Raw genomic sequence first — 17523 nt, forward strand, 5'->3', positions numbered from 1 at the left:
TGCTTTCCATAAAGCTTTACAGACCTCCGAAATTATGGAGGACACATTTCGCTTTTACGAAAAAAGACACTTGCTTCTTGTTTACCCCAAGAAAGACTACCATGACCATGAAACCTTGCACGGGCAGGTGTGTGCACATGCGTGACGTGCGTGAATTGCAGAGCAACGCAGACACACCGATGCACAAGTATAAATGCTCACAACGTACGTAGGTCACTTTCGTAGGTTACGGTGTCTAGTTAACGCAGAGTATAAATCAGCCTTAAAGCAACATCACCTGATCCTGCAACCCTACTTTATTGAATTAGCTGTAATTTGGTGTCTTTTTATTTAAGTATTATATATAAAAAAGAAACATACCCATTCCTACCTGTAACACATCTGTGCCTACTCGCCAGAGTCTCTTGAATTCATTGTATTTATGAACAGGAAAATAAAATTAGCTTAATTTGTCATGTGTACCAAAGGTGAAATGTGTCATTTTGCATCAAACCAAGATCTGTGCTGGACAACCTGCAAGTGTTGTCACGCTTCTGGCACCTACATAGCGTGCTCACAGTTTAATAACCCTAGCCCATACATGTTTGGAATGTGGGAGGAAAACGGTCATGGGGAGAATGTAGAATCCCTTTACAAATAGTGGTGCAATTTGAACCCTGATCTTACAGCCAGTGCTGTGATAGTGTTATGCTAATACTATGCACCCATGCAACACTGATGAGGGCAATGGTGGACATCATGAGACAGCCCATTCTGATCTCTTGCCACTGTTTATCAGGCTTTAAGGAATAATATTAATATCAACTTCCAGAACATCTCATTGTTCTTACACTCTTTTCAAAAGCAGAGCAGCAATCCCAGAAGAAGGATCTTGAGTATCTTTGGTTGCTTTTCATGATGAGACACTGCCCATTCTTTGTCCATCCACCCTGCAGGGTCTCAGTCAGACAAGGTAGCTCTCCCCAGTGCAGGGTATCCAGGTCTGCAGCTGGGACTTCGATCTCCAAAGTTGTTCAACGCTATCCACAATCACTGCATAAAATTGAGAGCTTAGCAGGCTTGAATAAACTCTTCTCAGGCTTCCAGCTGGGTACAGGTATTGATTTTAACCAATGTTTTAATGACTAACTCTGCATTATGATGAAGTTGGCAGAGCTTGTCATGGAAACTTTAGTTAAAATCGATACCTGTACCAGGCTGGAAGCTCAAGAAGAGTTTATTTATCATATACAACTGGAAAGCACGAGATCTTTTCTTAGCAGCTGATTCCCACGGGGAAAACACATCACGGTGACACAAAGTTAGATAAATAAGATATCTATAAGACCATAAGACAAAGGGGCAGAAGTCGGCCATTCGGCCCATCGAGTCTGCTCCACCATTTTATCATGAGCTGATCCATTCTCCCATTTAGTCCCACTCCCCCGCCTTCCCACCATAACCTTTGATGCCCCGGCTACTCAGATACCTATCAATCTCTGCCTTAAATATACCCAATGACTTGGCCTCCACTGCTGCCTGTGGCAACAAATTCCATAGATTCACCACCCTCTGACTAAAAAAATTTCTTCGCATTTCTGTTCTGAATGGGTGCCCTTCAATCCTTAAGTCATGCCCTCTCATACTAGACTCCTCCATCATGGGAAACAACTTTGCCACATCCACTCTTTCCATGCCTTTCAACATTCGAAATGTTTCTATGAGGTCTCCTCTCATTCTTCTAAACTCCAAGGAATACAGTCCAAGAGCAGACAAACGTTCCTCATATGTTAACCCTCTCATTCCCGGAATCACTCTAGTGAATCTTCTCTGTACCCTCTCCAACGTCAGCACATTCTTTCTTAAATAAGGAGACCAAAATTGCCCACAGTACTCCAAGTGAGGTCTCACCAGCACCTTATAGAGCCTCAACATCACATCCCTGCTCCTATACTCTATTCCTCTAGAAATGACTGCCAACATTGCCAATGCCAAAATAATAGTCTGCCCATTTATTTCTTCTGCCAAAGTGCATAACCATACACTTTCCACATATCCCAAAGTATACTGGGTTTCTAGAAAAATATTCACGCAGAGATTCAGGAGAGATCAAATGAACAGAAAAAAAATATTCTTTAAGCAACCTGACTATCTGGGTTAGTGAAGACACTTTGAGGTCAAAGGACACAACTTGATGATTACATTTCAGGATGGAGAAGTCAGAAAGTTTGTTGGAGATTAGAAATGTTTATGGTTGAAACAAGGAAAGTTTCAGGACTTCATCATATTGAAAGCGGGTTTCCTATACTGAAAGAAATTCAAGACTTCATACACTGAGGCAGTCAAGTCAGTTGGAAACTAATGCTTGATACTAGTTATCAGAACCATGAAATTGCATACCAATTGTTACCGGATGTATATCCAAAATAACTTTGGCTTTGAGTGCAAGATTATATTACTTTGCAAACTTTTCTTCCCAAGTGCAATTATCCAGTAGACTGCCTCTTGATAATTTACACAGCTCTTGCATTGTCAATTTAAGCAGCTCTTTTTTTGGCTAACTGTTGAGTACAAAATGGCTTGTGGTATGAAAAGGGGCAGAAACCATAAAATAGTAATGTCTCCTGTGAAATCAACCTCTACCATGGCCATCTGTTAGCTGTTGAGAAACTTGGCAAGGTATGCTGGATCTGTGAAATTGAAAATTTTCCCATTCTATAATATGCAACAAATTATGAAATACAATAAATCATGCTATTGTGCTACATTATGTAATGATAAAAAGATAATCTCAAGTGGTAGGAATTATTAGAAACAGGAATGTTCAAATATTGTAATAACAAAATAAATTCAGAGATTACTGAAGTAGCACATGGAGAGAGTTCAGAGGAGGTTCATGGGAATGAAAGGGTTAGTATTTGATGGCTCTGGGCCGGTACTTGCTGGAGTTCAGAAGAATGAGGAGGGATCTCATTGAAACCTGATGAATATTGAAAGACCTAGATAGAATGGATGTGAAAAGAATGATCCTTGCAGTTGTGGGGTCTGGGACCAGAGGGCTCAGCCTCAGAATAAAAGGATGTCCCTTTAGAAAGGAGATGAGGCAGAATTTCTTTAACCAGAGGGTGGTGAATCTGTGGAATTCGTTGCCACAGACTGCTGTGGAGGCCAAGTCATTGGTATATTGGTTAATTGGTTCTTGATTAGTAATGGTGTCATAGGTTATGGAAAGAAGGGGTTATGGAGAATGGGGTTGAGAGGAAACATAAATCAGCCATGATTGAATGGCAAAGTAGACTTGATGGGCTGAATGTCCTAATTTTGCTCCAATGTCTTATGCTCTTATATTATTTGACCTCATCTTAGGTATTTTTAAGCCCAGCTTAGAATATTTCCTTCAAATTTCATGGAGTTATACAGCGCAGTATGAGGGTTATTTATTTTGGAAGGAAGAATAAAAACAAAAATCCTTGGTTAGACCTCACTTGGAGTATTATGTTCAGTTCAGGTCACCTCATTATAGGAAGCATGAAGAAGCCTCAGAGAGGGTGCAGAGGAGATTTACCAGGATGCTGCCTGGATCAGAGAACATATCCTGTGAGGAAAGGTTGAGCGAGCTGGGGCTTCTCTGTTTGGAGAGAGGGAGGACGAGCAACTTGATGGAGGTGTACAGGATTATAAGAAGCACAGAGTGGGAAGTGGCACTTTTTCTCCTGGGGAACAGCATCCAATACCAGAGGACATCTGTTTAAGGTGAGTAGAGGAAAGTTCAGCGGAGATGCCAGCGGCAGGATTTTTCTTTAATGCGGAGACTATTAAGTGCCTGGAATGCAGTGCTGGGAAAGGTGGTAGACGTTGGTACAATAGAAACATTTGGAGAAAATGTTAGATAAACACATGAATCTAAAGAATATGGAGGGTACTGGGCTGTGTAGGGGGTATAGCTTAGACTGATTATAGAGTAGGTTTATATTGACGCCTTTCAACATTTGATAGGTTTCAAACGTGAGGTCCATCGTGTACAGCCCCAGAGGCATCAATGCTCTTCATATGACAAGCCCTTCAACCCCGGAATCGTCTTTGTGACCCTCCTTTGAAACTTCTCCAATGTCAGCACATCCTTTGTTTGATAAAGGGCCCAGAACTGCTCACAATATTCCAGGTGAGGCCCCACCAGTGCCTTATAAAGATTCAACACTACCTTGTCATGTTCCCCTGGTAGAGAATTGGAGGGTTTATCAACCACGAGTTGATAAGATGCACTCCTGTTTCTATATTTTTGGCTCTGAAGTATATTCATATTGACACTATAATTGGTAAAGAAGAAGCTTTTGATTTGCTATAGATGAAAATCTGTCACAGTGCTAAAGTTTACTGCTACTCCAGCAGACAAACTTGAGATCATTAGCTGGTTTATTGTAAATGAGTTAATGATTTCTTAAAGTAGTGAATTAATTGAGATGAGTGAATAACATGTATGAAAAATAAAACAATAACTTCCATTTATAATTAATGAACATAGAACAGTACAGCACTGTACAGGCCCTTCCGCCCTCAATGTTGTGCTGACCCTCGAACCCTGCCTCCCATGTAAACCCCACCTTAATTTCCTCCATATACCTGTTTAGTAGTCTCTTAAATTTCACTAGTGTATCTGCCTCCACCACTGACTCAGGCAGTGCATTCCACGCACCAACCACTCTCTGAGTAATAACTTCCTTTAATTTGTAAATGTTCAAGTTTTCTTTAGGAAGTAAAAATGGAAGCTGACCTGTCACTGATGAATTAATGGCACAAAGTAAGTTGCTCTAGTTACATTGTGACTGCCAGTAAACTGAATGAAACCTATTGAATGTTGCAAGGCCTAAATAGAGTGGATGTAGACAGAGTGTTTCCAATAGTGGGAGAGTCTAGGACCAGAGGACACAGCCTCAGAAAAATGGATGTCCCTTAGAATGGAGGTGAGGAGGAATTTCTTCAGCCAGATGGTGGTGAATCTGTGGAATTCTTTGCCACAGACGGCTGTGGAGACCGAGTCATTGGGTATACTTAAAATGGAGGTTGATAATTTCTTGACTAATCAGGGTGTCAAAAGTTACAGGGATGAGACAGGAGAATGTGGTTGAGAGGGATAATTAATCAGCTATGATGCAATGGTGGAGCAGATCCAATAGGCTGAACGGTCTAATTCTGCTCCTATCTCGTATGATCTTACGGTAAGAATGAGCAAAGCTCAAGTAATTGCAGAATCACAGATTGATTCAACACAGGAGTGGGATAGGATGTGGTCACTTGAGCCCACACAATGTCGACAAGACCAAAGAGCTGATTATTGACTTCAGGCAGAGGAAACCGGAGGTCCATGAGGCAGTCCTTAATGGGGCGATCCAAGGTGGAGAGAGTCAGCAGCTTTAAATTTCTCAGTGTTCTTATTTCATGAGGAGCTGTCCTAAACCTGGCTATTATGAAGAAAATACAGCAGCACCCCTACCTCATTAGAAATTTGTTAAGATTCGGCATGACCCTAATACTTTAACAAACTTCGATAGATGTGTGGTGGAAAGTATATTGACTCGTTTGCTTCACAGCCTGGTAGGGAAACACTGATGCCCTTGAATTGAAAATTGAATTGATATGGCCCAGTCCATCATGGGTAAAGCCACTTCTCACTCCATTGAGCAGATATGGAGCGCAGTCACAGGAAAGCAGCATCCACCATCATACCACACATGTCTTGCTCTCTCCTCACTGCTGCCAGCAGAGTGAAGGTACATGAGCCTCAGGACTCACACCAGCAGCTTTAAGAATAATCCAGCTCTTGAACCAGTGAGGATAACTTCATTCAGCTTCACTCGCCCCATCACTGAACACTACCTGAGGACTCACTTTCAAGGACTTTTCACTTCAGGTTCTTGATATTTATTGCTTATTTAATAATTACTATTTTACTCTCTTCTGTTTTTGTACATTTTGTTGCCGTTTGCACATATGCTGTTTGTCCATTCTATTGGGAGTAGTCTTTCATTGATTCTATTATGGTTTTCACTTTACAGACTATGCCCATAAGAAAATGAATCACAGTGTTGTATATGGTAACACATATGTACTTTGACAATAAATTTCTTTGAACTTTGAACCTGAAAAAAAAGGTTTCCCTTTACTTCCTAGCGCAGATTTACCCTCTGGTACTGAATAATGCATCTCAAGAATTTAACTGATTAACATATGATTATTAATTATCCAAACTGCACTCTGAGAATAATTAAGATGCTATTCACGTACAAAATTTGATAGCAATTTATGTAATTTACAACTATATAATTAATAAGATTCCAAAAATTGCTGTCAGTGAATTACTGCTCCTTCACAGATGTAATGTTGAGAAACTTGGCATTAAAATCAACCACAGGAGTTTCAAATTGTGGTCTTTGCCCTTCAGTTTGCCTCTATTCAAACCAGCTGGTCCATTTAAGAATAACTGAACTCTTAATCAAATGATTAAGCTTCCTTCTTCAAAATTCCTGATGATCTTGCAACTTCACCATATTGTCCAAATCTCAAATCTAAAATCCAACCAATTTATTTTGAAGTTACATATTACTGGATATTAACTGGATATGATCATCTGCCCTCTATTTTGTTATTAAGTTGGACACTTCCCACAACCTATGGACTCACTTTCAAGCATTCTTCAACTCATATTCTCGATAGTTTTTGCTTATATATTTATTATTATTATTTTATTTCTCTTTCATTTTTGAACAGTGTTATTGTCTTTTGCACATTGGGTGTATGTCTGTGTTGTTGGTTGCAGTCTTTCCCTGCGTTAGCCTGTACTGCATTCAGCAGATAATGAGACTGAACCACTTGGTTCAGTTTGCCTTTTTGTCATGAACATTTAAGCCACCCAACCCATAAATAATAAATATAATTAGACTCCATGATAATTCAGTGTTGTCAGTAGATTGAAGCATGTTCCACCAAATGATAGCTTGATTCCCCCAAATGTATCCCATATGCCATTTAATTACTTGGTGCTGTGAAGGATGTTTGATGCAAATACCTACCAATTATCACATCATATCCATTGTCATACAGCCAGGTTTTAACTGGTTACATTATTATTATATATTTCTTAGAGTCACTATGTTGCAGCTGTCCATCAAGTAGTAATTTTTATTAATCTTATTGACCAGCTCCTGGGCAGAAAAAAAACAATAACTTCAATTTATAAGTTATAAAAAATAACTTGCTTCTATATGAAATATACATTTTTGGAAGCAAAATGGAAGCTGAACTGTTACTGATGAATTAAATGTGCATTCTAGGTTGCTTCTGTTACAATTTGACTACCAGTAAGCTCATTGAAACACTTCAAGAAGGGAGAGAGGCAGAAGAAAGGAAACAACAGGCCAGTTAGTCTGACCTCAGTGGTTGGGAAGATGTTGGTGTCATTTGTTAAGGATGTGGTTTTGGGGTATGATAGGCACAAGACAAAATAAGCCGTAATTAGCATGGTTTCCTCAAGGGAAAATCTTGCCTGACAAATCTGTTGCAATTCTTTGAGGAAATAACAAGTAGGTTATTTAGAAAGGAGAGTCAGTTGTGTACTTGGATTTTCAGAAAGCCTTTGACAAAACACCACGTATGAGGTATTACAGGAAGTATTCTAGCATGGATAAAGCAATGGTTGATTGGCAGGAGGCAAAGAGTGGGAATAAAGGGAGCCTTTTCTGGTTGGCTGCCACTGACTAGTGGTATTCCACTGAGCTCTGTGTTGGGACAGATTCTTTTTACATTATATGTCAATGATTTGGATGATGGAATTGATAGCTTTGTTGCAAAGTTTGCAGATGATATGAAGATAGGTGAAATGGCAGGTAGTTTTGAGGAAGTAGAGAGGCTACAGAAGGACTCAGACAGATTAAGAGAATGACAAAGAAATCGCAAATGGAATACAGTGTCAAGACATGAGTGGTCTTGCAATTTTGTTGGAAAAATTGAAATTATTGACTATTTTCTAAACAGAGAGAAAATACAAAAATCTGAGAAGCAAAGAGACTTGGGAGTCCTTGTGAAGGTTTCCCTAAAGGTTAATTTGCAGGTTTAGTCTGTGGTGAAGAAGGCGGATGCAATGTTAGCATTCCTTTCAAGAGGACTAGAATATAAAAGCAAGGATGTAATGTTGTCACTTTATAAAGTCTGGTGAGCCCTCAACTGGAGTATTGTGAGGAGTTTTGGGTCCCTTATCTTAGAAAGGATTTGCTGAAACTGCCGGGGGCCAAAGGACGTTCACAAAAATGATTCCAGGATTGAATGGCTTGTCATATGAAGAGCGTTTGATGGCTCTGGGTCTGTATTCACTAGAATTTAAAAGAATGAGGGGTGACCTCATTGAAACCTATAGAATGGTGAAAGGCCTTGATAGAGAGGATGTGGAGAGGATGTTTCCTTTGGTGGGAGAATCTAAGACCAGAGGACACAGCCTCAGATTAGAGGGTTTTGAATGTATATGAAGAGGAATTTCTTTATTCAGAGGGTGGTGAATCTGTAGAATTTTTTGCCACAGTCAGCTGTTAGGCCAAATCTTTATATATCTTTAAGGCAGAAGTTGATAGATTCTTGATTGGTCAGGACGTGAAGGGATATGGGAAGAAGGCAGGTGATTGGAGCTGAGAGGAAAATTAGATCAGCCATGATGAAATGACAGCGCAGACTTGATGGGCCAAATAGCCTAATTGTGCTGCTATATCATATGGTCTTATGGTCTTATGGAAACATATCAAATGCTGCTAGATCTAGACAGAGTGGATGTGGAAAGGATGTTTCCTACAGTGGAAGTGTCTATGACCAGAGGGCACAGCCTCATAATACAAGGATATGCCCTTTGAATTGAGGTGAGGAAGAACTTCTTTAGCCTGAGTGGTTAATCAGTGTCAGTAGGCCGAGAGGGCAAGTCATTGGGTATATTTAAAGCAAGGTTTGATAGACCATGGGAGCAGGTGGTAGATAGTCATATAAGACATCAGAGCGGAAATAGGCTATTCGGCCCATCGGGTCTGCTCCACCATTCCATCATAGGTGATTTATTATCCCTATCAATCCCATACTTCTGCCTTCTCCCTGTAACCTTTGATGTCCTTATTAATTCATGCAAATACTTCTGAAATATTATGAATACTTGTTTTTTCCACCTTCTCAAGCACTGTAATTAAAACTGCAACCACCTTTAGAGGTTTCTTAGTCAGATTCCCACTAAATCTTTTATTCTTCATGTTAAACCTATGCCTTCTGATCTTAGACACTTCTGTCTTAAGGAAAGTTGCATGCCATCTATCCTATCTATAGGGGTGGTGGGGTGGAGATATGACTCTACCTAAGGAGGTGTAAGGTGCTCCTTCCCTCTGATAGCCTGCAGGCCACCCTTGGACAAGGTGTAGCATCTGCTTAGCCTTCCGATCAGGGCCAACGTGAAGCCAAGGGAGCAGGTGGTGGATGGTCGTATGAGCAGCTGGTGCACTTCACAGGTCCTGGTTATGCAACCACTGCCACCAGTCTCTGATAATGGCTGGGGGTCACCCATCTTGTAAAGACACTGCCCAGAAGGAGGCAATGGCAAACGACTTCTGTCGAAAAAAATGTGCCAAGAACAATCATGGTCATAGAAAGATGATGCCCTGGCTAATGAAAGCAATTATCCCACATAAACACTGGAGATTCAGCAGATGCTGGAAATCTTGAGCAACACCCACAAGATGTTGGATGAACTCAGCAAGTTGGGTAACATCTATGGATGGGAAGAAGCTCTTGATATTTTGGGCTGAGATACTTCATCAGGATTGGAAAGGAACAAGGCAGAAGCCAGAATAAGACAGTGGGTGTGGCGAAGGAGCACATGCTGGCAAATGGTAGGTGAGACCAGCTGAGGGAGAAATAGGGTGGGTGAGGGAGGGGGGGGGATGTAAGAAGCTGTGAAGCGAAGGTGAAAGAGGTAAGGTCTGAAGAAGAAGAAAATGATAAGCAAGGAGTGTGGACCATAGAAGGAAAGGAACAAGAAAGGGTACCAGAGGGAGATGACATTTGAGGAGAAAGGAAGGGATGAGAGGGTAACCAGAATGGTGAATAGAAATAGGAGAGAAGGAGAGAGGAGGGAGAAATTACTGAAAGGTGGGGAAATATATGTTCATGACCTTTTCACCATGCAGTCTAACTGGGCTACTGTCTTCTGAGATCTTTGAACTTATCCACCAAGGTCCTCTTGTTGTCCAATATTTCTGAGGGCCCTACAATTCATGGTATATGTCCCACACATGATACATTGCTCTTGATTGGTCAGGGCATGAACGGATACAGGGAAAAGACAAGAGACTGGAGCTAAGGAAAATTGGTCAGCCATGATGAAAGAGTGGAGCAGACTCGATGGTCCAAATGACCTAATTCTGCTCCTATATCTTATGATCTTATGGTCTTATATGTCTACTTATGATCACATGTCACTGCTGGATACTAAGAACATGATGTACAGCAGGACTATCTCATAAGCAAGTTGCTTGATAGTGATGGAACTGGAGTTATTGAATACTGTTGTGTTGTTGCGCAGATTTGTTGTGTTGAGAAGGTGTGCATTGCGAGCAACTATCTTTGATGTTTTTATTGGGACTGCAAGACGCTCTTGGTCATTACTAGCTTAAAATACAACAAGTCCCGTTCACTGGTTCTTTGGTGAAACCAGTGGTGGGGGAGCTGCATTACCACCATCGTGGTGAGGAGTAGGCCCATTCCATGGAGTCGTGTGTTGCAGCTACCCAGAATACAATAAGGCAGTGTGGGAGAGCCTCTGTGGGTCATGCTAGAAACTGTATTGAGTTAGAGGCTGCCCCCGCTCTTCTCTCAGTGCTGCCCTCCACTGTATGCTTGGTGATATCCTCCAGTGTTCGCTCAGTGCTGCCCTCCAGTGTTTGCTCTGTGGAAGAACGATCTGAATCAGGACAACCTACCATAAACAACAGGAATTCTGCAGATGCTGGAAATTCAAGCAACACACATAAAAGTTGCTGGTGAATGCAGCAGGCCAGTCAGCATCTCTAGGAAGAGGTGCAGTCGACGTTTCAGGCCGAGACCCTTCGTCAGGACTGACGAAGGGTCTCAGCCTGAAACGTCGACTGCACCTCTTCCTAGAGATGCTGCATAACCTACCATAAATCTATCCTCATGCCACTCAGGGAATTGGGCTATATTATTGTTTTTTTTTTCTTTGTGAAAGTATATTTTTCTGAAATTGTAACCACATGTGCCATTTGTACTATGTGCAGTTGATAATGTGTTTTACAACTTGGCCTGGAGAAATGCTGCTTCACTTGGCTATATTCATGTATAATTGAATGAGAATTAAACTTGGACTTGAACACATATTAGAGTCCATCCCCCAAATATTAGACTGCATCCCCTCACACCCATCAGGATTAAGTTCCATCTGTCCAATTGATTAAGTTCCATCTGTCCAATTGATTAAGTTCCATTGTACTGCCTAATTTACCATCTGACCAATATTGTTCTGTGGCCTAGGACTATACACTTAACTATCAAAAACAAGACACTAAGCTGCACATGAACAAAACAGGGCTGTTCTGCCTTAAACTGCTAGCAGAAGACCTTCTCAATGATGACAAAATTCTTCATAGACAAACTCAAACCTCCTCAATTATTGCTTACCTGTGTCTCTTTCCTTCCTGTTGACCTTCCAGCTGTACCTCACTGATGATGACTTTCATTTTTTTCCTATTGTTTTCTTTTAATGAATGTTTAAGCCTCGAGGGATGTTTCTGTTAACTGTAAACTGTAGGCCTGGAGTTCTGAGTCCCATCATTGGCTAGTCTGGGGGTCGATGCTGAATGTCGAAGCCCAAAGGTCAATTGGAAATTGGGAAGCCGAGGCACAATGGTTGAAATCTGGAAGGATGGAGGCTGGAAGCCTGCCCTGGAATTGGGGGACGGTCAGTATGTGTGGGTGGGTGGGAAGGAAGAAATTGGCTTGTTTTTCTGGTATTGTATTGTTGCTTGTTGTGTTCTGTGTTGTCTCTGCAGAACACTGTGAGCCGTCTCTATTTCCTGAGGAGACTGAGGTCCTTTAACATCTGCCGGACGATGCTGAGGATGTTCTATGAGTCTGTGGTGGCCAGTTCTATCATGTTTGCTGTTGTGTGCTGGGGCAGCAGGCTGAGGGTAGCAGACACCAACAGAATCAGCAAACTCATCCGTAAGGCCAGTGATGTTGTGGGGATGGAACTGGTCTCTCTCACGGTGGTGTCTGAAAAGAGGATGCTGTCTAAGTTGCATGCCATCTTGGACAATGTCTCCCATCCACTATATAATGTACTGGGTGGGCACAGGAGTACAGTCAGCCAGAGACTCATTCCACCGAGATGCAGCACAGAGCGTCATAGGAAGTCATTCCTGCCTGTGGCCATCAAACTTTACAACTCCTCCCTTGGAGGGTCAGGCACCCTGAGCCAATAGGCTGGTCCTGGACTTATTTCCTGGCATAATTTACATATTAGTATTTAACTATTTATGGTTTTATTACTATTTATTATTTATGGTGCAACTGTAATGAAAACCAATTTCCCCCGGGATCAATAAAGTATGACTATGACTATGTTATGCTGGTGCCAGAAAGGGTGGATGCTCAGCGCATCATTAGGGGTATCGGTTGTTAATGTAAAAAACTCATTTCACTGTAGATTCCATTTTCATGTGATAAATAAAGCCAACTCTGAATCTAACTGATAGCTTTGAATGTTGGGCTCTGAATATTGTATAATTACTTGAAATGATTGTACCTGGAAACAAGTCAGATAGAAAAATGACAAGTACAGTGACGACTTTGAAGATTAGTTATGGTTACTAAAATTATGTGAAGACATGCAAGTTAAAGCTTCAAAAGATAATTTGTCAAGAAAATTGTTATAATTATTGGGCAAGGGAGGATGCACTCTTATTTTAACCACTTTAAACATTCATGTTTCTTGTGTAAAGTGAAGATCTGTAATTAAAGTAAGAAGTTCCTGGAACATTTTACCCAATACTGGGAAAATAACCACCAGGAAAACAGCAATGATTCAAGAAAATCAGTTAGCACCATTCCCTTAAGGATAATTAAAGACAAATAATTAATGTTGATCTGGGCAACAACACCTACTGTACATCCGTAAAATAAATATAGCAGCCTTCATACCACTATTACCTCTGTCACAAATATTGGTAAAAGCAGAAACAAAGAAATAGATCAGCAAATATCTGAACAATTAATCTTTATTATTACAATCAAGTAGATATACTAACTGGTGTTTGGTAAATAAAATGTGTAGATTTTTTAAGTTCAAAGTTCAAAAGTTCTAAATAAATTTATTATCAAAGTACATATAGCCCTAAAATTCATTTTCCTGTGGGCATACTCAATAAATCCAACAATTATAATAGAATCAATGAAAGACAGCACCAACTGGGCAACAACCGATGTGCAAAACACAACAACCTGTCCAAGTAAAGAAAGAAAAAAAATGGAAGAAATAATAATAATAATAATAATAATAATAATAATAATACAACTGATGGATGAATATGAAACATATAAAGATCTGGGATATCAATAAGCAAAGAAAATGGATCATAGTACAATACAGGGAAATTTTTCAACAGAATTTACTTCATTTACTTCAAGGCTTAAGAAATTTTGCTGAATAGAGCTCAACAGTAACAATATAAAAAAGGCAAAAACCACTTTTGCTATACCCATATTAACATAAGCTTTTGGCATGATACCTTGGTCTGAAACCAATCCAGAAGATTTACAAGGAAAAACAAGAACTGAAATGCCAAATTTTCGAAAATACGATGCACACTTGAACACACTTGGATTAATACCATCTAGGACACAAGTATATGCAATCCTGATAAGAAGTACACATGACTAAACTTAGATGAAATCACAACCCAGAAAAATGAAAAAAAATTATCACTACAGAAGTAAAGGTTAACCAATGGAAGAGCATGACAATCCATGGAAGACATCCACATAATCTGAGCAGACTAGATGCTAACAACACAAAATACTCTGCAGATGCTGGGGTCAAAGCAACACTCACAACACGCTGGAGGAACTCAGCAGGTCGGGCAGCATCTGTGGAAATGATCAGTCAACGTTTCAGGCCGGAAGAGGGAAGGGGCAGAGTCCCTATAAAGAAGGTGGGGGGAGGGTGGGATGGAGAAGGCTGGTTAGTTCCAGGTGAAAAACCAGTAAGGGGAAAGATAAAGGGGTGGGGGAGGGGAAGCAGGGAGGTGATAGGCAGGAAAGGTGAAGAAGGAATAGGGTAAAACACAATGGGCAGAAGGAGGAGGCGGAACCATGAGGGAGGTGATAGGCAGCTGGGGGAGGAGGCAGAGTGAAATAGGGATAGGGGAAGGGAGGGGGAGGGAATTACCGGAAGTTGGAGAATTCTATGTTCATACCAAGGGGCTGGAGACTACCTAGACGGTATATGAGGTGTTGCTTCTCCAACCTGAGTTTACCTTCATCGTGTGGAAATATCGGAATGGGAATGGGAAGCAGAGTTGAAGTAGGTGGCAACCGGGAGATCCTGTCTGTTGTGGCGGGCGGAGCGGAGGTGCTCGACGAAGTGGTCCCGCAATCTGCGTTGGGTTTCACCGATGTAGAGGAGGCCGCACCGGGAGCACCAGATGCAATAGATGTCAACAATGAAGCATCGCACACCTTGCTCAGATTTGGAGAACTCTTCCCAGAAAAAGAGGGGCTCCTTGTGGCAACACAGGACCAGGTGGTTAACACAAAAGTTTATCAAAAATGTATAATAAAAGAGCAATAATTTCAAGATGATAAATGCAGAAAGTTCCAAGCGAAACCCAAAACAATCCAACACATTACAGGATCCTGCACCAGTTTCACTCAATCTGATTACTTACACAGACACAATCAAGTGGCAAACATCATTCCCCAAAATCTTTCTTTAAAATACAAACTCATAAAAGATACCATAAATTACTATAACTACAATCCTGGTCCAGTTTTAGAGTCAGTGTTCTACAAATTAATCCATTATTACAGATATTACAATCCATAATAAATATCCATTTAATATTGCAGAATAAACAAGAAAGAAAAACTTACTTAACAGCTATGGCTATTACAAGCACTTATACAGAAATCAATAAGTGAAGAATACTAAAATATGCTGAATTAATAGAGGAGAATTAATAGTCTTGGCCCCAAACGCCGACTGTACCTCTTCCTAGAGATGCTGCCTGGCCTGCTGCGTTCACCAGCAACTTTGATGTGTGTTGCATGAATTTCCAGCATCTGCAGAATTCCTCGTGTTAAGAATATACGTACATTGTTCCAACATATCATCTACCACTGACATCATCCCAAAGTCATGACACTATAGCATCGAACAATTAGGCCTAGACAGCAATATTTATGTAAGTCTCCAAAACGCCACAACACTAAACACCACTAGAGTAGTCTCAAAGTTCCAAGTAATTGTAAAGTGAGATTACTTGGCAATGCCTGTACCTCAGGTTTTATCAGCTTGAGCAAAGAAAAAAAAATGTTAAATACATAAGCAAAAGATGTTGAGAGCATGAGATGAAGAATCTTTGAAAAGGAGTCCATAGGTTGTGGGAACATTTCAGTGATGGAGAGAGTGAAGTTTGGTTCAAGAGCCTGATGGTTGAATGGTAATAACTGTTCTTGAACCTGGTGGTGTGGGTCCTGAGGCTCCTGTACCGAATGAAACATTTTGTGTGATATTGTGTAGGATGTTGCACTTTGCTGTTTTATTACAATTCTCGGTTTGTTTGTGCTTCCATTTCAAATTCTACTCCCCACACATAGACAGGATAGATTACATCATGCTTGTGTGGGTACTAATTTATATCTGAAACTCTGGAATGATGACTAATTGTATTGATAGAACATAATGCAGGTAGATTAACAGAACAATATGTTTCTCCCACATGTGCATTCTGTTGACCTAAGTGAGACATTCATTTGTCTGGAGGTATTAATTAGCTTTCAGATTGATATTGCTTATTCCTGGAAAACTGAGTTAAACCTGACACTACAATAGAGATGAAATTCAAGGTTAAATTGATGATGCAATTCAAGTTTCTAGCATGAACTGAATTAAGATTTTTCTTTTATCTTTCAGTACCTTACGAAGGGCTACTAATACATCCTGAAATGTATGAATAAAATCAGGATTTCTGGATGATTATTGAGTTACAGTGTTGACCAGGCCCTCCCGGCCCTTTGAACTGCACTACCCAGCAACTCCCAATTTATTCCTAGCCTAATCACGGGACAATTTACAGTGACCAGATAACCTACCAAATGGTATGTCTTTACTGTGTGAGGAAACCAGAGCACTTGGAGGAAACTCATGTGGTCATGGAAAGAGTGTGCAAACTCCTTGTGGGCAGCGGTGAGAAATGAACCTGGGTCTCCTGTATTGTAAGGCGTTGTCTAGCCACTGCGCTATGCTCCACCCCTCATTAGTTATCCGTCCTATCCAACAATGACAGGAGACTTGTGCGGGAGTTTTTTTTAAAGCAGTAAAAACTGTTGCACTGGGCAGTTCCACTCCCCTGACCTTGGAAGTCTGGGTCCAGTGGTGCACTCGTCCCCACAAGCTCAGGTCTTCCTTGGTTGCAGTGGATGACCATGACTTCTTCGGTGCCTTGCCGTGCCTTCGCTCTCCATAAAGTATTGCAGAACACCCTTCCTGGCTTTTGGATCTCAATCTTGATATCATCCACCCATTCAGCTGAATCTGACCTCACATGCTGGGGCAGGCGTGTCCCTGTCTCACCGGGGTACGAAGCCCGCTGGCTACCTTCACCTGGTTTAGCCCACCCGTCAAAGCGGTAGCCGCTGTTGCAAGCAAGCAGCTACTTGGAGCCACAGGTGAGAGCTGAATGTACGTTGGGGTCAAAGGTGAGTGAACTGTCCCAGAATGGACACGCCAAGCCCCTTCCCCAGAAGTGCCACCCCTCCCTTGACACCCCATACACCCCTCTGGAGAATTAGTCAATAATTAACAACGAAGGCAGCTCTCAGAAAGAGTTCACCAAGAACTGGGGGATTTATATTTCCAAGCAACCAAACTTGTTCTCCAACTTCATCTGAAAAGTTATTGCCGTAATAAATAATTAAGTGTTATCTGATGGAAGATTAAGCTGACCTTGCTAAAGGGGTTTCACTCCTGTTTCAAATGATAATGTAGACTTACACAGTAAATACAGCACAACATTTCCACCCTGGTGTCAAAGTTTCTTATTCACTTCTTCTTACCTGCGTTCATTGTCCTTTGACCTGTCCTGCATGACATTCATGATGAATTGTGGACAGCTAGGTCAGCGTAAAAAAGATCTCAGATTCGACTTTGTGCCCAACAAGGAAGCTCATAGACAAACTAAAACAGTGCGGTTAATAAAAATGAATTAATATTTAAATAACTAAAAATTCTAT

This window comes from Mobula hypostoma, chromosome 1 (assembly GCF_963921235.1).
Source record: "Mobula hypostoma chromosome 1, sMobHyp1.1, whole genome shotgun sequence".
Classification (NCBI taxonomy): domain Eukaryota; kingdom Metazoa; phylum Chordata; class Chondrichthyes; order Myliobatiformes; family Myliobatidae; genus Mobula; species Mobula hypostoma.